This window comes from Temnothorax longispinosus, chromosome 8 (genome assembly GCF_030848805.1).
Source record: "Temnothorax longispinosus isolate EJ_2023e chromosome 8, Tlon_JGU_v1, whole genome shotgun sequence".
NCBI classification, from domain to species: domain Eukaryota; kingdom Metazoa; phylum Arthropoda; class Insecta; order Hymenoptera; family Formicidae; genus Temnothorax; species Temnothorax longispinosus.
In genome coordinates, this window is record NC_092365.1 from 2,310,322 (window position 1) to 2,332,110 (window position 21,789).

At 41.9% G+C, this 21,789-nt stretch overlaps 2 protein-coding genes across 2 annotated transcripts in view; both read right to left on the reverse strand.

Moving 5' to 3' along the window:
- Positions 1 to 13,385, reverse strand: part of LOC139817122 (lysosomal aspartic protease-like) — a 161,249-nt gene extending 147,864 nt beyond the window's left edge. Inside the window, exon 1 of the mRNA XM_071784940.1 lies at positions 12,086 to 13,385. The gene's annotated coding sequence lies outside the window, so the exon portion shown is untranslated. The remainder of the gene's footprint in view (positions 1 to 12,085) is intronic.
- The window catches only part of Lilli (AF4/FMR2 family member lilliputian), a 196,790-nt gene that overhangs the window by 132,029 nt on the left and 42,972 nt on the right, over positions 1 to 21,789 (reverse strand). The gene's annotated exons all lie outside the window — the stretch shown is intronic.

Consider the following 21,789-nt stretch of genomic DNA (forward strand, 5'->3'; position numbering starts at 1 on the left):
TTTCGAGCAATTTCCCTCAGTCTTAAATTGTCAATTTCCGCAAAGAAAATTCCGACCCAAAGGTAAGAATGATTAATTATATGTCATTGAGCAACCTGCAATTTCTCATACATCCAACATAAAAAAAAAACAGAAAAACTAAAATAGCTGTTCAAAAGCCGAACCCCTTTGTCATCGGAGTCAACATCTCAAATACCGCCAATTTTTCTAACTGTGTTCTCGTTATAAATTATTCTATTATGAAAAAAAGGGGAAGACAGAAAGTTATAAGAATACACTATTGACTATTGCTAAGAAATACAATTTCTCTCAATCTTAGATCATGGTCAATTTCCGCATTGACCTGAAGGAAAGAATAATTAATTATATGTCATTGAGCAACCTGCAATTTCTTAAACGTCAAACATACAAAAACAGAAGAACTAAAAAAACGTTCGAAAGGCCGAACTCTTTTTCAGCAGAGTTAACATCTCAAATTACACAAATAGTTATTATAAAATGGTAGCTTTCTTCGGCAGAATGGAAACAAAATTTCAATATTAAAGAAAACATCATAAAAAAGAAGTTTTTGCATTAAAATAAAAAATTAAAAATAATATATGCAATATAGTAACATCAATATTAAAGAAAAAAATGTTTTAACAGCTAATAGTAATAAATAATAATATAAAAAGACAAAAAATAGATATGCTTTGTGGCAATCTCGACAAACATTTCGCGAAAACGTTCCTCTTTCATTTAGATCCTATGTATCCAATCGGATGGTGAATCTAAATTCTTAAGTTCCGAGCATTTGCGGCCTCACGCGGATAATCGGATTTCAGTTACGAGCAAATAGAATCTAGAAAACGTGCTTCGGTTTAGACAGAATTCGAGTCACGGTTCTAACGAGTTTATTTCAAGGGGGATGCAAATTTCGAGGCTTATTTCGTTCGTCGTAGGGGGAAAAGAGATCTTCCTTACAAAATCAAAGCATCAGCTAGCCTACTTATAACTTGACAGCCTGCCAGTAATATTAAAATCGACATTCGGTGTCGAGATTTAATAATCAGTTTTCTGCAAAATCGCCCACTCGCGTATGCATTAACTATTTTTGCAGAGTATAGCAATAAATAACTACGTTAATGTAATTAATAATAAAAAGACTAATTGAATATAATCTGATTCTTATACAAATATTTAAATATTTTTTTGAATTTCCAAAATGATTAATAATAATTTAATGACGGACGAGACTCCGAGTATTTCAGATTAATCGAAATACTAATGAAAAGATAAGCATCTGATTCGCTTCCTCCTCGAATGCAATATGTACGCGACGCTACATCGTATCAATTCATATTGAATAGTCGATCCAATTAAAACATTATGCATCGTGTCGCACATCGCGAGTCGCGACTGTCAAAAGAATTACGAGAAAAAGCCGTTGCATTCACAGGACCTTTCGAGCATTCCGAGTTTTTGCCTGGAAAAAGCACAGGCGATCGCGTCGAACGCGTCTCTATTGCTTTTGTCAGAAAATTAAGAGCGTTGGTGACTGCTGCAAAGATCGCCTCGCCATTTCGAGATTTCGCGAGAATACAACGTTACGTTGGAAGTTATTGATTTTCTCGCGCTACACGTAGTTTATACGCTTTACGCGATTAGAACAGATACCCATTGTTTCCGTGTTATATTTTTGTTACCTGATTAACAGACCTATTGATTGCTGCACGTCGTTGTCAGTGATATACGACGGAGATACATTTCCCGCGGAATAAAGTCGGAAATTGACAGTTTCAGAAATAGCAAAATACAGTGCGCGAGTGAAAAACTTGAGTGAAAAAGACAAAAGATGACAAGAGAAAATATTCTCGGTTTAGTAAGGAATACTCAAATTCGATTGACTTGCATTCGAGAAGAATAAAATCTTCGACGGGCAGGAGAACGAAGATAGATCAGAGGTAGATCAAAAAGAGATCAAAAAGAGGTAGATCAAAAGCTAGATCAAAAACAGAAGAAAAATTCAGAGTAAAATTTTCGCAAATAAAAAATTGCCAAATTGGCGTATTCTAGTGGCTCTTATAGCGTGTACCCTTACCAAGACGGCAACTCGATACACTACACTAACCAATTGAGCAAACGCGTTTTCTCGCGAGCACCTCACCGCGCCGACTACATTTATAAACAAATCCAGCAAAATACTCATTTGCCAATCGATATTCTAACCAAGAGTCGAACTGGGCACGTACTAGTAAATAACGTATAAACCAGATTGTTAAAACACGCGTGTTAACTCAAACATTAAACAATGCGATACGTACTAGCGTGTTTCGAGGATAGGTCGAACTTTCCATGTCCACTCCATGTCCAGTCTTTTATCTCTAGACTGGAAACATTAATGACATGGCAACGCGTTACACACTTGATGGATGTAATTACCGACTATAATTATCGACACCATGCAATGTAACACAACACTGTTAAAACACACAAGGAAACTTGACCTACCGGGGAGATGCTCTCCAACGAGATTCCCAGTATGAAGTGACAAAAAAAAATGGGAACCGAATGTACCCGAGGACAAAGTAGAGATCTTCCTATTCGTCTACAACGTCTCCCCTCTCTCGACTACCTCATGCCTATGGTAAAGCCAATATAGGTATGTCACTAATCCATAAGAGCCACCGCACAAGACTCTCGTATGGTCACGTAGCGTAACATAACGTGAGCCAACGCACAAGAAACGTATTGGTTACGACCGTTACGGCGTTATACGTTTCTTGTGCGTTGATCTACGTTACGTTACCATACGAGAGCTTGTGCGGAGGCTCTAAGTCAGGATACAGAGGAACAAAGTAACAACACGTGTTATTGTAAATAACCTCACTTTTCTTTCTATTTTTAAAGATGTCAATGCCCTCTCAGGCTAACGTTTCATGTTTTTGTTAAGTCCGAGGTTAAGTTCCTTTCTTTATAAAGAAAAATTGTCAAAACAATTTTTGGAGGCCGTGAAAAAGCCGAAGAAAAGATATTTTTGCAAAGATTACCTATATACGAAGTCATTCAGACAGCTGCAAATAATTATATTCCATGATATCATATTTCACACGCTGCGCGATAAACTACGGAATTTCTTTATTTAGCAACATGGAATTTTAATGAGTATTTCTCGAATTTATTTTACATTATACACCTACGACGAATAAATCACTTTCATCAAAGCTGTAATATGTACATTTCCCTTTAGAAAACACAGATTCGCCTCTATCGCAGAAACAAACTTCGCAGTCTGCGAACTGCTGACAACGTGAATAATAACGTGCGCAAGAGCGGAAGCGATAATTACGATCAAGTTGTAATATACTATGTAATAAGGAGCAGAGAGAAGGAGATGGCGGAAGCGAAACGGAGCGCATATCGATCCCATGGTGGCGGACGAAGGGACGCGATGTTTCGGGGACGCCCATTCGAAAGCGAACACGATAATCCACGTGCCGCTGCAATCATGCTCTTCTCCTCTCCTGCATCCATGAGTTAAAGGTTACAGGAGCATCGTCGTATCGACCTTCGCAGCCTACGCCTTGGCCGAAGAAGGGGTAATCTATTACGAAACTATTTACAATTCTAATCGGAAATGTGAATTTTCGATCGGCAAGTTTCCATTTTTGCACTGCCAAGTCTCGTTCTCGACCTTGTCGTTACACGACGAAATAATGAATCTTCTCAGCGTGAAAAATCTCCATTATCCGTTAATCGATTATTTGCTTGTTCATGACATGGTAAGATTTTCGAATTATTTCAGACACTGTTCAAGTCTATGTTAGAAGACATAAGAATGAGTTCAAGAGCGGCAAAAGGCTACTGAATTTCAAAAAGGCTTTCAGAGGATTATTCTAAAAAAAAAAAAAAATCATTCTGGCCGAAGTAAAATTCCTCCACAAGAGAAAGGGACTCGATTGACATAATTGTTGACTTACCGCCTGCTGGGAGAAAAAGTTCTTAATCCTCTACTCGAAAATTTCTATACAAAATTATCTCCTACCTGAAACACGGAAGATTTTTTAAGCCTGTCAAACAAGCGCTAACAATTAAAGCGGCTTTCTTTGATCAACATAAATTCAGTCTTCTCATATTAAAGAAAAACTAGTACTTTTATGGAAGAAATTTGTATTCAATAAACCGAACAATTTAATTGAATACATTTTCTTTCATATAAAGGACTGTATAATGTATTACATATTATACGTTTTATTTTTCTCAATACCCTTCAGACTATTAAAGGGAAAATTAAGTGTCATGTAAAATATATATAATCGATTTCTGAACAATATCGGGGAATATCAAATAATTCGGCACGCAACCGCCGCGAATACTACCGCGTCGAAACGCTTCCTCGGGGTCGTTCGCATAATCTCGCTACAATATTACAACGTCCGCCTAAGAGACTCGTCCCCCTTTTTTTTTCACGGAAGTTTCGCATGACAATCTGCATTAGTTCGATTGAGGGAAAGGAGACGAGTTATACCGCGCGATAGGAAAAAAAAACCCGGGAGTCGACGTACATCGAACGTGACAGAGAAAAAAAGACGCGGGAATCCCCCCCGACGGCGTGTAGAAAAAGTTGCACGCACCGCGCACGACAGCTCGCAAATACTATAGTCGTTGAGAGAGCGAAAGGTTGAGATAAATAAAATATCCATAATTGTCGTGGTGCAATATCTCGCGCGGAATCAATACCGGCTGAAGCTATAATACGCTTTCACCATTCATCTCGTCTATATCCTTCGCGATTCTCGTCGTCCTAACAATTGACGCAGTAAGTATCCTAAAATGTATCTCGCATTAACAAAAATCGGCTCTCTACATTATGTCCTCCGCTTCATGCTAATTCCCTAAAGACGCAAAGTCGCAACCAGACGCGAGCCGGCTTTCGATCAAATTACCGTGCAGTGACGTTAATTCGATTTTCCCATCGCGACGTATCGGCACTTTCATTCCGCAAATTCGAAAGGTATCGATTTTCCTCCCTCATATCAGATGATAAAGTATTGATAATAAAGTAGCGGCCACCACGGCAGGCAGTTCCCGGCAGTTCCATTATAGCTTCGTGGCATCATGTGCGCGCGCGTGTCGCTCTCTCTCTTTCCTCCCTCTCGCTCGGTCTCTCTCTCATAAACCGTCCCTTTGCACTCTATTTCGCAGCTTTACTAGAATTTCTTTCCCGCGGTGAAATACCGCTCAAAAAAGCGGCCACGTCGCGCCGCCACCACCGCCACCGGCGTCGTCTTTCTTCCGCGAATCACCCGTAGATCCCGCGATAACGTTCTCGCCGGATTCTTAATGATTTTTCCCGCGCAACGCGGTCGGATTTTTACTTCGTGTGAGGTAAACGAATAAAAAAGATTTCCAAATGTCGGATATATTTCGTACGTTGGAGAAACGGTAATATTTCCAAGCCCAATTAACGTATCGGATCGTTGATAAAGTGCCGAAAATTTTGAAAATTATCAGAACGAAGGAATACAATCTTATTTAACTTAAAATTTCCATATCCGAATAACTCTATTAAAATTCATAGATCGCATCATTTTTCCCTGAATGCACCGAGCACATCGACCGTCGATCTCGATGTGGAAAGTGATTTCTCCGATGATAGCGAGATCGATCGCGTTAATCAAAAGATCGCGATGGCTGCGTCGACGTCGACGACGATTCTTCCATTAACCTGTGCCTCGATAGTATCGCTATGTAATTCGATTGTTGGCTCAGTTGCGACGGTTCGAGCACTGCGGGGCGCGGCGACGACGGCGGCAGCGGTAGTCGCGGCGGCGGCTTTGAGTTCCTGAAATTGCAAACGACGAGGACGAGGAGAACGAGGAGGACGACAACAATGTCCGACGGATAGTCGGGACGGCCTTTATCAAAATGGGTTGTCAGCCGCGGCCTTTATCGTCGAGTTATCGGAGTAAAGAGAGAAGCAAACGTCACGGCCCGAGCAAGGTAGGAGTATGTATATACAGAACGCATACGTATAAAAAAATAGTAGACAAGTCGGTTTTTACCACGAATCAATGCTTTTCGATGCCTTGTCGCCGTCGTGCGCCTCTCGATAAACAGCGTTTCTCTGATCGGAGATGGAAAAAAACGTGCAATTAATGACGACATAACGCATAACGAATTCTCGTTCTAGTTCAGCTTTCCTACTGCGATAAAGAGACGTTTCGATAATTTAATTGTCTCGTCCAAAGAGCTTCAGCTCCAGTGAGTTTTACATAAACGGTCTGACGATTCAGAAAACCGGCTATGCGTGAACTAATAAATTTTTAATAACCAACGATCGGACGCCTATTAGCGCTAATATGAAATTCAAAACAGCGAATTAAGTAATCCACTTGGCGAAGCGAGCTACTTTGCTTCGTCTCGAAACGAGAGAGCGAGATACGCTTCGAGAACGTGGGGTTTTATCTCGTAAATCGATGCCGCGGAAGCGGCAACTCGCCACCGACCGGACCAATAGCCTAGGATAATTATTGCCGCCGAGACTATAATCTCGTTCGTAATAGGACCATTACCGATATTGTCTAACACATCTGATAAGTATGTTACGATCAAACATATTAATCATCTGAAGCAGTCCTGCTCGAAGTTGCCGATAATAAATACTGAGACATAAATATAATCTGCAATTTAACTTCTGATACGACATATTGATTGCTCTAAAAAGGGCATTGCCTCTAAATCATTCAAAGATTCCTTATTTTTAAGAAACGCAAAAATACATTTTAAAATTTTACGTATTGAAATATATAGCCTGTTTCAATATTTTTAGAGTAAAATGCTTTTTAAAACGAGTGGTCCAATTACCGATGGTCACGAGCTTCGAGAAAAATGAAGATGATCGAAGATTATTTTTGCATCTCTGCGCGAACATTGATAAACTAATATTTTCTCGAATCGATACTCCTTCTCTCCTCTAATCGGAAGTATCTTGAATAATGATCGACTTGAAATGCCTTTCAAGTATTGACATTGTCGATAGTGCACGTAAGTCGGCCATTCCGTAATTATCGCGTCTCTCTCTCTTTCTCTCTCCCTCCGGCGACCGTTGCACCGTGGGCAATACACGCACACACGCGCATACGCGTATGCACGGCCGATGTTTATGTCTCGACAGCGTGTTTGCAAATACAAAGATAGGTAACGCAGCCTTGCGCCAAGCAGCCGAGCGCGTTATTCCGCGTTACAAATCGGCCGGAAATGCGAGAGTGCTTACACGTGTGCGCGCGTACGTGCAAATGTATGCTCCACAAACTACGAGTTGTATATCCCCTCTCTGTCTCTCTTTCTCTTTCTCTCTATCTCTCTCTCTCGATTTGTTAAATGAGCTCATCTATCGCGTCGCATTGTAAAATTTTCATCATGCATTATTGCCATATTTTCATACGGCTCTCGTCCAGGACAGCTCAACACGCAAATAATTTATCGATAACTCTGTGATATAATATAATTACATTTATTCACACGCAAGGTTTCATCGATCAAGTTTTTAAGACCGTAAGTGTCAAAAACCTCTTTCCTTACTTGTTTTCGTCAAAGAGCAATTTTTTCAGAAAATAAATAACTTCAGCCACGAGGGAACAAGAAAGTGTAACGCAAATCGCGCGGGAAAGGTAATTTTACCGAGGGACATGCTTATAAAAATAAGACCGGGCTTAAGCCACATCACGGAAACGGCGCAAAGAAGCGACCGGTTAATCGACGAGTCTGTCGATCGACCAATTTACAATATCACGGGGAGGTACGAGGATTAAATCGGATAGGAGGCGTGAAATTTGCGATAACGCGCTCGGATTTTATGGGCTCACTTCTTCGCGATACCTCTTCCGCGATAGTAGAGATCGACCCTAAACACGTTCGTCGAGCGCGGGATACGAAGCATACGGGGTGAATAAGCAATAAAATCAAGCGTGGAACGGTGCTCGTTTTCTACATATTTTATTCGGTTCCTTCCGCTTTTTCCCGAGCCGGGCATTGGCCGCATACTTCAAATGCTCCAAGTATCCATACATTTTATAATCTTTTTAAACCTAAGATACTCTATTGGAAACAATGATGTTTACCTGCTGCGTCGAAGTTTCCGAGAAAATGCCCGAAAACGATTATGAAAGGAAAAATGGTCGAGAGAAAAAAGAAATGATACAAAAGAAAAACTTTTAGTGAAACATCGGTTTCAAATATAATGTTATTTTAAGAAAGTTGTGAACAGATGGCTGGATAACGAAAGATGAGTCCTCTTTCAATAACGAGATACGTGTTTCGATAATAATGCGTATATACCACTAATAACAAAAACCTAATCAGAAACTTTGCTTCACTAGTAAATAATTAACAATAATGATTTTGTTTAATCTACACCGTCGATCTCATTATTATCCACGTTATTATTCACAATCGCGTTATTTATCCACGTCTTAAAACAAGAAGTTTTTTTTAACATTTACTAATTAAATTGCGATAAATATCGCCACATGCCTCACAATCATATGGTCGAATTGGAAGGTCTAGGTTCTAATCCTAGCTGGGGTAATATTTTTCGCAACAAATTCTTTATAGTGATTTAAGTAAGGATGCTTACACTAGCATCAAAAGTAAAATCGATAGAGAAAAACCAATAATCGAAACGTCATAACGGTTATAATCAATGAAGTGGCCAATTGAGTAAATCGAGTAAAAAATTAATATTGTTAATTAATAACATTATTAATATAATTGCCAACCCAAAATAATAATCAGTTTAATTTGTAATGTTTAATATTGTAGTAATTAATCCTCATGATCTTTGGAAATCTTTGGAGATCTTTGAAAATTTTGAAAAAAGAGAATTGGAAGATCTTGGGAGAATTTTAAGCGGATCCGAGATTGGCAAATGGATTAAAAAAACCCTATGCTGGAGCGAGATGGGAGATCGGTTATCAATCTGATTACCGAGTCTCGCGATGTCGCGTAACGAGACTCGAGATGAGAAGGCGCGGTCTCCTGCGACCGCGTGTGTTTCGGCGCATCTTTCCAATGCGCAGGATCGAACGTTTCGCCGACGCGTTCCATTATTTACACGAGGCACTCCCAGAGGCAAATGCATAACGCGCCGCTGTACAAACAACGCGTCGGGACGAGGACGGAGGAGAAGAGTCGCATTCAAGGCCGCGAAAGGATTCGCAGTCGTCGACTCGTTAGCGCCTCTCTCGCGAAGCGATCGCCTCTGGTTACGAGTAATTGACACCGCGCTTAGATTTATAATTACGCGATGCCGCCGCGAGTCGCTTTGGGAAACCTTGAGGTTTCCCAAGCGTTTTCCCCATCGCATCTCATAGAGCAAGTAATATAGAATACAGTTTATCGCACGCGTATGTTGTTAGAACATATAATCCTTTTAAAACATTGTATGATAATAAAAAAGAAAATACGCTCGCGCAAATATTAACAGAAAAAAATAGCATATAAAAGATATACAGAAAGCAAAGATTAATGTCACGTGATATGCATCGAGAATGAACAGAATTAATAAGATCAAGTGCAGAATAATTAATGAGAAGACTGTGCAAAAGTGGAAGAAGATAATTATCCAAGAAATGAATAACATTTGAATATTTAAAAAATATTGAAATAATAGGTGCTTTCCATTTACATCAAAACTCCGATAATTCTCACTTGTGATGTCATTCTGTCTTTATTATTCATTAATTGCCAAAAAATCGAATAATGGATATTATCAATCTGCAACTCGTAAAAAGATTGAAACGTATTAAATGCGTATATATAATTGTATAATGTACGATTTAATGTATATGTAAAATATTTTTTTTTTATTTGAGTAGCAAAATGACGTTTCAAATTTATCAAATTATCTTTAAAAAATTAATATACAAGTGTAATAAATAGATAGGCTAAGCAATATATTAATACGATAGCGTTCCTATTGCATATATGAATACTTATTACATACATGCATATTACGTATTTGTGAATCTGTCTTTATAATAAATTCTTAGTTAAGTTTGTATATTATTACATTCTTTCTGTTTACCACGATTTACACACAAAAGTAATTAAAAACTTAAGCGCAAAGGAAAATCACGGAGAAAAGTGCCACGTCATGAAAAACGTCGGATCCGCGAAGTAGCTAAAATTTTGCACTACGACGATCGCGAATTAAAGCCTTTGAACGCGCGGAGAATTATTCAGCGTCAACGATACGACCCGAGCAGCCGTTCTTTTCTCTCCCTTCATTTCCCCTGGCTCTCCTTTATCCCGGTTGCTCCATAATTTAGCGACCTACGCAGTTTCTTCGTCGACGGACGCCGACGCCGACGACCGGCAAGTATTTGGAACGTTCTCTCGTCGTCGCTGCGCCGAGTTCGACCCTCGAATTCCTAAACGTCGTGCTCATCTCTTCGACACTTCGCGCCGGCTCGAAGAACCGCGCGCGATCGAGGGCGCTTTCCTCCTCGTCGAAAGTTGGCTCGGGAATAAAACTCGTGACACGATTAAATTCATTCCCATGAACGAGCGGCGAGTAGCTCGGATTTCAAGTTTCGCGCTAACTGCTGGTATATAGCGCGGATCTAAAGTATTTCGAATTGGAAACTTTTGTTACGCGCGCCAGTTGGAGCAAAATTTCCATGCCCCGTAGAAAAAAAAAACTCGGAGGGTGAATCCCTTATCTCGGGGGAAGACGCTAATTCCGCGTTGCTAATTGAACTTTGAAGTAACTTCTTTGTGCGCGAGCAGGAAATATACAGTTCGTACTATTTCTCTGTTGCCCATATATAATCCGTTACCCTCACTCTATCAGCTTAATTCGAATCTCTCCACTTTCATTTTTAAGCGATTTCCTGCCTCGACATATTATCGCTGTTTCCCTGTATCTGTTATTTTAATCCAAAGCAACGCGTACTCCATGACAAACATTCCCCGGTTAAATCACTCTCTGCGTCGTTAATGAATTCCTTTAAAAGAACGCAGTCCGCTTCAGATTCTCCGCGGGCTTTGGCAGAAATTTAATTGGGAATTAGATTATAAAAATGCATAACGTGAAAGATTGAAAAACGATAAATACCTTCGACATTTTTCACCGAGGGCGGATTGATGTCGAGTGAATCAAAGAAACCGCCTGCTAACTTCTTAAAAAGTTAACTCCTGCTTTTCAAAAGATTTCGATATAACTGCCAAACTTCGGGCTCTCTCTCGTAAAGAGATTCTTAATACGGTGCAAAAAAAGGCTTCCGATAATTAATACCCAAAGGAATAAAAATAAAATGCTATTAACTTTTCTTATAGCTTCACAGAGGTTGCTGCGGTCGGCGGATTAGGAGCTTTTCTTTCGGAAAATCCTCAAGATAATCTTGTCTTAACGACCCTCGAATCGTTAAAATTCATGCTACACCTTTGGCCCTAATAAAACTAACGACGATGCCATAACAAGCGCCATGCATCTGCGTCAAGATCAATAAACAAGGCGTCAATCTTCTGTGACTCATCCCCCCATAATCGCGTCGCTTCACCACCACACGGGGACGCGTGTACCCGTTTCTCTCTGTAGCCGCAGTGACGTATCAGTGACCCCCCCCCCCCCCCCGAGAGTTCCACGAGTTAACGCCATTCCGAAGCTTTTAAAACGCCGACGTCGAATGGTGGACGAAAAACTTGGAGAATCAGCCTTTAAACGCCATTCGAGAGAGCCTTTAAAACGTCCGCACCATCGATGGTGGACGAGAGCAACCTCGAGAGCAACCCTTCCTCCCTCGAACGGTTCGCAGGTTGCGACGACAACTGTCGGGGAAGAACTTCCCGACTACGCAGGTAGAAAAAGTCCCGAGAGTCTTTAGGATCGATTCAACCGGATGTTAAACCCGGCCCAATCTGACAGGAGGATTATCTTGTGACCCTCCACGTTTCTTTCGTCGCAAAATATCTTTGAATCGGAGATGCTCGCAGGACGCTCGAAGACTAAAAAAAAAGCACCCGACGGACGCCCAAGTGTCTACCTACGACTACGTTCGCTACTTCGGAATAAAAAAAAACGGCACTCTCTCTCTCCACTCACCGTGGCGGCTTCTTCATGGCTTGCGCTGGCTTGTGGCTCGGCATGTCACGTGTCGCTGCGAACGTACGTCGTCAGGCGTCGTTCCATGGTATATCCGCGGCGTATATCCTCTCGTCGCGGCTTCTCGGGAGGCTCGCGGGACAGAGAGAGGGGTGGATGAAGGGGGAAAGGACGGATCGGCGCGCGTCTAGATTCTCGTTGGCACGACGCGATCACGCACGCACCACTACCAGAGGCACCGCGGTACCAACACCACCGCGATCGTCGCCGTCGTCGTCGTCGTCGTCAGCGTCGTCGTCGCGGTCGCTCTCGTGTCCGCCACCCTCCTCTCCCTCTCGCCGCCGTATAGTATAGCGGCGTGTAACAGCGGAGTACGCGACGGGGGGGGAAACTCTGGCAACGTCGCCTCGCCGCACCGAAACGCCGTCATACACCCCGCGTGTGCCGGTCTCGCTCTCTCTCTCGCCCCCTCTCTTTCTCTCACCCGTCCCTCGCTCGCTCTCTCTTTCTCTCTTGGCCGTGCGATCGCAACTTCCCGCTCATTCACCGCTCTGTCCGCTCGTCGTCCCCTGCGCCCGAACGTGCACCTACTTCTACTACCTGCGCGCACGCGACTCGCACACACGCGCGCGCGCGCGTACGCACGCACGCACGCACGCACGAACACCGGTGATGCGCCGCCGACTCGGATTCGCGATCGCCGAACTCGAGACACACTCACCACAAACGTCCAAATTTCAATCCTGTTCTTTTTTTCTCTTTTCGTCTCTCGCTACTCGCTCGGATTCGCGCGCGACAATCGGCACGGATTCGCGACGCGTCGAGAACCCGCGAGCGCGTTCCCTCGCGCGAGTACCGCGCGGGAGGGGGGGGAGCAGCGTCGCTACTCCGTTTACAATCCGCCGCGAAGTCGTTTTTCACTTGCCGCGCGAAATTAATCGAGATAACGTTCGATTCGAACGGAGCGAAACGCGCACAGTGATCTTCCGTCGCGTTTTCCCCCCTCTCTCTCACTCACTCTCTGTCTCTTTCGCACACTCTGTCCGTCACTCTCCGTGTCCGTCTCTCGCTCCGTCTCCCTTCGCACGTAGCGATTGTTTTGCCGCACTTGCAAACCCGCTCGCGGCACCAATTACGCGACCGGGCGAATACGCGCGACGGCGAGACTGACGCGCGGCGATTTCAACGCGCGCGACGACACCTGCGTCCCCGAATATCTCGCCATGACCCGATGTCACCTTTATCGGAGGTACTCTCACTCGCTGGCGCTGGCGGAAGCCATATTGCGATCACTGTCCGTGCTGCTGCTACCAGGAGCGCCAATCGACGGCGCGGGACGGGGGACGAGAGCGCTCGCCCATTGGTCGAACGCACCTGGCAACGCGAGCGGCATCTGCGAGCGGACGCGAGCGGCCCGGCTCGGCTGGCTCTGTTTTACCACCCATGTCAATACGCGACGCGCAAATCGAGGCGCATATTGCTTCCGATGCACCGCCGCGACCTTTACTTCCTCCATTTAATCGCGACTTTCGAGCTCTCCGAGCGATTAATCACTCGATCCGCGCCATGAATCGTATATATACACAACAATTGCGCTAAAAGACGCTCGGGAGAAGATAATGTGATGACGGAGCAAAAATGATTTCTCTTTTTACACGAAGTCCCCCCCTATTTCCGCTAAAAAAATCTCAAATTATCCTGAGAATCTGTTGTTAAAACAAATAAAAATTTATGATAATACAAATACATTAGAGTTGTAATACGTTAGGTTTTTCATGGCCCGTTATTATAAATTTTTATTTAAATTTGATTCTTTGCAAGTTTCTTTGCACCAGCCCGATTTATTACTAAAAAATAATGTGATAAAGATGCTAAATTTAACCCTAAGTATATGCACTTATTTTTTCGCTTATTTACATAGATACTACACTAAGGTTTGGAGGACTCGTGCTACTTCTTTCATAATGATTGTCGAGAAAATCATCGTATTTTGACTTCTTTTTTTTCTTCTGATCGTAAATAAATTCGTAATTAAAAAAAGACGTATATTTATTTATAACTAATCTAAAATCATAATAAATATCAACAAACATGTTGAAAAATTTGTATCATTCTACCAATGGTAGAGATCGGAGCCCCCAGAGTGTATACCTTAGGGTTATATCTTCTGTATTTGGCATTGTGCTATTATTATCGTGATATAGTCGCAAAGTTCTGAATCGAAATAGAAAATTGGTCCGTGTGCTAAATATACAAATGACAATAAACTGTCGTATGCCTAATAGGCGATTAGGACAATATATTATTAAAGACAGAAAGGTATACCGATATTCTCTTTGACATTTAGGAATAATTCAAGTACGAGAGGGTTAAACGCAGGGGATAATGGCCGCCTGCGACGGACACTTGGTCCATCAGCCGTACTATACTAACCCGCGCATAAATTGCTTATCGCGTCCATCCAACCCTCGACCGGTTAGATAATTAGTCAGGGCGTTTGATCACCTGTATAAGCCCTTCCAATTTTCTACTGACACCATTATCGAACAATGATCGCGTTGTTCAGATCGTCGAGAGAGAAAGAGAAAGAGAAAAACAGACAGAGAGAAAGAGAGACCGGGGATCGATCGTGCCACGCGCCGCAGAGACTCGTTTTGCGGCGCAGCAAAACAAAAACAAAAGGATAACAGGAAGCCGCACAACTTTGTCGCACGGATCTGCCGGTGCGCCAAGTAGAACGAGATTAGAAAATTTCCGCGGTTGCGGCGGCGGAATATAGGTCGATACGCGAACGAGCTGTCATTTACCGCGAGGGTAAACACGATTTTCGTGTTTATCAGTAGCACGAGCGAGGGAAGTTGCGCGAGGGAAAACTTTTCATACTTTAATGAATTTTGCATTCTAATCGTCCCAGTGCGATATAAGCCGAAAACAGATCCTAACTGAATCAAATTGGTAATCCGAGGAGCGAAATAACGTAATTTTAAACATTAATCTCTATCTTTTAATTCATTGTAATGAAAACTCTTTGATCTTTTTTATACACCAAAAGCAATATAATTTAATCGATTAAGTTTAATAAATTTTCCACGTTTTGTTTTTTAATATTTATCATATGTTAGTTTAATCAAGAATATAGCCCGCTCGGCAACGTTAGATTATCATGAATTAATTACGTTTCTCCTGTTACGTCTCATAGTAATGTATTTCGCGTGAAATAAAACCGGTAGAAATGTGCCTACTTTCGCGAGCGCTCTCAGGAAATACCTCGCTACCGCAGAGGAACGAGAAAACAGGAAACACCGTCTCTTTTGCGGTTCAGCTTCTGTATCCCCGACATATGGCGACCTCATATGCTAGCTACAACACTTTATCAATAAGACAATTGCGACAGCCAATTACGCGCGAATGGCGTGCTGTCGTTAGATATTATTAATGCCGAACGCATTACGTAGACCGTTTCGGATATGCGCAGAAAATAATGCTAGAAAGTAACGCCGAGGTATTTAACGCTGCGGAAATTTTCCATATTTTCCCATTATTTCTCATACATGTAGCATATATGAAGAATGTCCGATTATTTTCGAAACATAATTCCAGTAAACCGTGTAATCTGCGTATGACGGTCGCATATTTTCCGATATTCTGCGTGCAGCGATTGTGTATAGTAAGCACAGTTGTTTTCCTGGCTCTCGATTTATTAGTCACACACACACAAAGACACACACACACACACACACACACACACACACACACACACACAAACACAAACACACACACATCGGGACTTTATCAACTTAAAGAAATTTGTCCTTGAAAAATTCAAGTGCGCTTTTCAATCTATGCGGTAAGACACGTTCGATTTGCACAAACCGGCGTTATGTTAACGTCACGAGCAGATAACGAGCACGATTGTTTATCGCGATCGTCGTTATCGCTGCATTAGTTGTCGGGGGTCGTCGTTATCGCAGCCCCGCTGTTCCATCAATCCTCCAATTGAAATCCGCTCGCAATGTCGCAATTGTACGCGCGATTAATAATTTAGATATCGATTTCGGATGATAACAAAAGACCAGAAATTATTCGTTTTTAAATCGTTTTCAAATCGTCAGCGTAATAGAAAGTTTGCAAATAAATGGCTGACAATGAGTGAAAAAATTTAATGTGTGTTAATTTCTATGCCAAAGACTTTCTTTGAAACCACTTCAAGAATTATAAATGCGACAGATAGAAATTCATACACCTACTGAAAATTATTTCGTATCATAAAATATTATATGCATCATATATTTTTTTTCTAGAATTTTTTTTTTAAACTTGTCTCAATTTGACGTAAAGGCTCATTTGCTTTTCTACCGCCCACTAGCTTTTATCACGCGCGTGTTCTGCTTAGAAAATTTATTTATCCCATGTTCCTTCGTAGACAATCGACCGAACTTTTTCGCGACTTATCGCGCGTCGCGATAACAAAAATGTGAAACAAGATGGTAAACGATTATGCAAATGACAGCGACGCGACGGTCGTCACGGTGTATCCTTACATCGAGCGGAAAATTACTAATTTACAGTCCGGCACAATTTGCCTAATCGAAATACCCACCCATCCATATAGTCTGTGCGACGGGATCGTCTTGATTAAACGTAGATAGTAGATACAGCTGTTTGATCAAAGTGGAGTTAAGCTGAATTGAAAGCTTTGCGGAGATCCGTGAAAAATCCGCTGATGCAGCGGCGGCGCTATGACGCAACCGGAAAAATTTCTCGCCTTGACGATTTCATGCGATATCGCGATAGTTCCGTTAATACCGAATTGCTTCTAAATATTGCCAAGCTAAATGGGCGATTAAAATCTATATTAATGAAGAAAAATATTATCGAGAAAATATAAAATACAATATTATTTAAAACGGAATAACCGACGTATAAATGTCGCTATGCTAATGATATTTCATATTATCACGCAAATAAACGACAAATAAAATTAATACAACATTTTACATACACATATTAATACACTTTTATCTTTCATCAATGTAATTCTTTTGAAGTCTGCACAGCGAGATACCGTTTATGTAATTAACTGCCATGTACATGTGCATTTAGATAAACAGCATTTAGATTCAATATTCAATATGTGATTTTCTATCTTCAAGTGTTCTTATTTTCCTACTAGCCGCCGAGAGGCAGATAGGGAAAGAGAAAGGTATGTGCAAGCGGATATGCAACGAGTAAACGTCAGTCTATACGAAGGCTCCGTGTCTCGATCGCGGATGTTCCTTGACTTCAGGCTGATCTCAGAAAATAATTTAACAAGTGCTATTGCGTTATCTAATAATGGTCGGAATCTGTTCGTCACGTAAACAATAAAAATTATTGCGACAAGGAGCCTATTTTCATTTTCATAGAAGAGCAATTTATACTTTGCATCATAGTTACTTGTAAGTTAAGATTATAGTAATGTATGAATGGAAGGATGAATGATTAAGGTTATTTGTAAACCAAGTCCACTTCTTGGCTATGTAGCTGAAGTTAACAATAAATTATTATTAATTTATACTTTGCATCATTGTTGATTAACAAGAGATAGCGATATATCCATCGTTGTTAGACGCGTTTATCTTAACGCGCAAGAAAGATCGTGGGTATAAGAACGAGTTTTCCATCGTGACGTCAGATTTCATACATCTGATTAGATTCTGCCCGCAACGCGACGGCGCGCGGTAATCTCGCGGTTTTGCCGGCGACGCATGCAGAAAAGGACGTGCAACAAGTCCTCGTCAATGGCCTCTTTCGGACGTTCCTCCTCTTCCGACGTCGCTACGTCAGCGGTGACGCATGACTTCCGCTACGTCACACCGACGACGCGCCAACGCTCGATGACGTACACACTTTCCTCCGTGCACAACCCTCCCCCACCCTCTCCCCCGAAACGTCACCGTCCGGTGACGTTTACTGTAAATACCGTCCGATAGCATCGATTATTAATTTACGTGGGTGGCAAATATTGCGCGATGATGCAAGACGACGGGAATTCTAGAAACACGTGCCGTTATTTAGAGTCATGAGCAATCTCGTAGGATGGACGAGAGTTGTAACCAATGAATCATCATAAATGAACGGACGTATTCGTGCAATCTGAAGTAGCGATGCACAAGAGTGAGCAATCCAATGACCACTATTTTTATATTAATAAAATTATCGATTTTTATAAGACAGACAGAATTTCATATACTTCATATTTTTAATTAAAAGGTCACAATAATGTTCATACAAAGTAGATCGATAGGTTCACAAAGATAAACAGTTGTACGTCTCCTTTGAATTTCTAAATATATTATTTGAGCAGCAAACATCTGCGTTGGCAATAATCAGCAAATCATGAAGTTAAATCTCTGAGATTTGAATCTTAAGAAAACCTTCGATGATGGAAGCGGGCAAACGCACCTATCTATCTCCCTCCCTTCTCTCTTTGGGATCCTTTGTGCAGTCTGACTAACTCGGGAAGAAAAGTGGGAATGGCGGGAGAACATGAAAGAGAGAAGGACAGATGGGGCAGGAAAGGGAACGGGAGCGGGAAGCAGGGAGACGCGAAAGTCCCTCTCTATTGATTTCCTGCCGAGAGTGGGCCGAGAGTGGGCCAACCGAGGGAGGATTAGGTATCGGCTCGTCTCTCCGTGGCGTCTCTTTCATCCCTCTGCCACCCTCTTCTTCGTTTCTTCGACGAGTCCGTAGTAATTTAGCAAACAAGCTGTCCGAACGAGAAGGTCACCGAGAAGTATGACGAATGAGCCTTCTACGGCGCAAAGAAGCGCATAAGTCACCCGTGTAAGCCAAAAATGTCGTTTGGTAAAACTCAAGTCAGTAAAGAGTTGTCCGATCGTAAATTCTAAATTCCTCATAAATCACGAGCTCAGAAAGAGAAGAGAAGATTTATGAATACCGTCAAGTTAATGACACGCATAATAATACAATAGAGCAACAGATAATATTGTCGAAAGATGACATTGTAAAAGTGAAAAATCTGAACCGAGATCAGACATGGCGCACGCGACATAAAAATTGACAAATTAATCCAGAAAAGTTAGAAAAATTTTATGTACAAAGTACGCTGATACAAACGCATCAGAGGTACATTCGAGATGATAAAATCGAGACGACTAAAATCACATTTAATTGAAAAAAAAAAATTCTGCGAAAAGGAAAAAGAAAGAACCGAAGAAGAACGTCAGGGACTGTGCGTCTTCTATGTGCGTCTCAGCCTATCTCTCCCCTTTATCTCTTTCTCTCGACTGGCCTGCTCTCTGTCTCCCTTCCTCCGTGGACCTGTCCTACATCCTGCTCGCTCTTCGGAGCCGGTCGAAGCTTCGCGGTAGTAAACGGCGTAGCTACAACGTGCCGATGAGAGAACGAGAGCGGCGGCAACGGCGGCGGCGGCGGCGGTAACCACTCTCGTCGTATTGGTCGCACGGCAGTTCCGTAGTACCAGCGATAGTGGTGGTAGTAGTACCACCGCAGACCTGCCCAACGCGACGAGAGTAAACGGCGAGAGTATTATTAGCAGTAGCGTCGACACGCGACTATCGCCCGCTACGCGACCTGTAATCGCACCGCGCCGATATCGACGTATCGGTCGCGCCGGGCGGCGACGCCGACGCCGATCATATACGCGCCGGTTACGGGTGGTACCCCCGTAATACCGGCACTGTGATGTAATATGCGTATAATAAGCGGAATAATGACGATAACGTTTTTTCGGTGCAGTACTTGCCGTCGTTTATTCTCGATATCGGCGAGAAACCTACCCGGCGAGGAGCGAAAGAAGCCCCACCGTGAAATACTGAATAATAACGTTGGCAATAATTATGCCAATAATTATCGTAACAAGTTCCACATATTTTTATCATAATTGTATTAACGATTTCTTTAACCGCGTTATGTCTTGAAAATTAAATATGAACCAATATCCTCATTTACTAATTTTATAACTAATTTCTTGCCGCAATGATTTACTTCCCTGATTGCTTGGAGTCGAAGTCTATTTATCTTTCTTTTTATTTGCCCTACTACTTTAAGTTTTTTTTTGTTCCAATTTCTGTAATTTTTCCGTCAGCATGCCGAACGATCATTCTCGTCCAAAACGTACAATAAGCGTTATTCTACTCTATTTCTGGCAATATCGTTGTCTCCCCTCGTTCGATAGCATCGATGATACGATCTCAGTAGAGCTTAAGCGGGGTAATTAATGCCTGTCGAGCGGTCGGGCGACGCGCGTAGCCGATTTATTGGGGATTAGAAAGATCCCCGACAAGACGACGTTTAGACGATTACGCAACGATTCGTGACCGATCTGCACACGCGTTGGATCGCGGCGATCGTCTATAATGCGATTACGCGGCTGATTATAGGCTCCACGTAATTGGATCGTTCTAGGCTAGGATTTTAACTGGGTCAACTTTTAAAACCTTTAAACCCGTGAAATTTCCTCGTCGCGGAGAAATTCGTCGCGATGACGAAACGCGAAACGCGGCTTTCGCTCGAAGGAACTGCGACTGCGATTCCATCACGCTTCTCCTCTCTTTCGACCGTGGCTTTATCGTCCCAACTTTATCCGTATCAAGGCGTCAAGGTATAATATCGGGACTATCCTCTGGATGCGAATCTTCACACGCGGATTGCAAGCGTATCATCGGTCCGTAAATAGCAAATTTTAGAGCTTTCCTAGGACATAAGCCATAAATCCGCACCTCAATCCTCTCGCCGCTCGTTCGCGCTTTCCAACACCTCAATGACCACAATATATCGCCAATATTAATCACGTGGAATAATAGGTATAGAGTACCGGCTGCCGCTTACCGAAGATAACGTGGTCTTTAATATTTACTTAATATACTTGATACTTCCGTTAAGCTATTCTGATCGATAAAATCTTTCCCACGTATATCTCCATACAATCGTGCTTAACTATTACAAATGAGAAAATGCCTGATATCTCACATTATAAACGTATAAATAAATGTAAAAATTTATCTAAATAATACTTGATTATATTTTGACAAAAAATAAATATATCTTTTAGATTGCTAAATAATTTTATAAACGGCGCATGATTCTTTTATGTTATCAAGGAAGAAAGAGAGAGAACTTTTTAAAAATATTTGGATATTATGAGGATATGATTAAATGTAATATTTATTTACATTTAATTATATTAATATTATATTAATTATATTTTTATAAAAAATTTAAATTCGCTATTCAATATTTTGAGGAATGAAAAGGAAGAATTAACGTGGAAGTCGTATTTGCATGGCGCGGAAAGAGCGCAATGGGAAACATGTTGTAAACGATAATATCGAGTTCCATAATAATAGCGTTCATCCGTAACAACCGCAAAACAGCGCGATCAAAATCTCTTTTGCCGATAAACATGCACACACGCGTGATGCGGAACACGCAGAGAAATCAACAGCGGTTACACATTCGGCTGTTAACTGTAGTAATTGGTTTACATATCATTTAAATCGGTCGCCCTCGCCCGCTTTCCCTACATCATCGCGGCATAATAGATGTTATCGGTGTTGCGTGGCTCGCTTAGGAAATCAATTAATGCAGCTACCTCTCGGCAGATTTGTGTCAATCACATCGGAGCACAATGTGACGGAGAGATAGATCGCGCACGAGATAGATGTAAACGTTCGTGTACT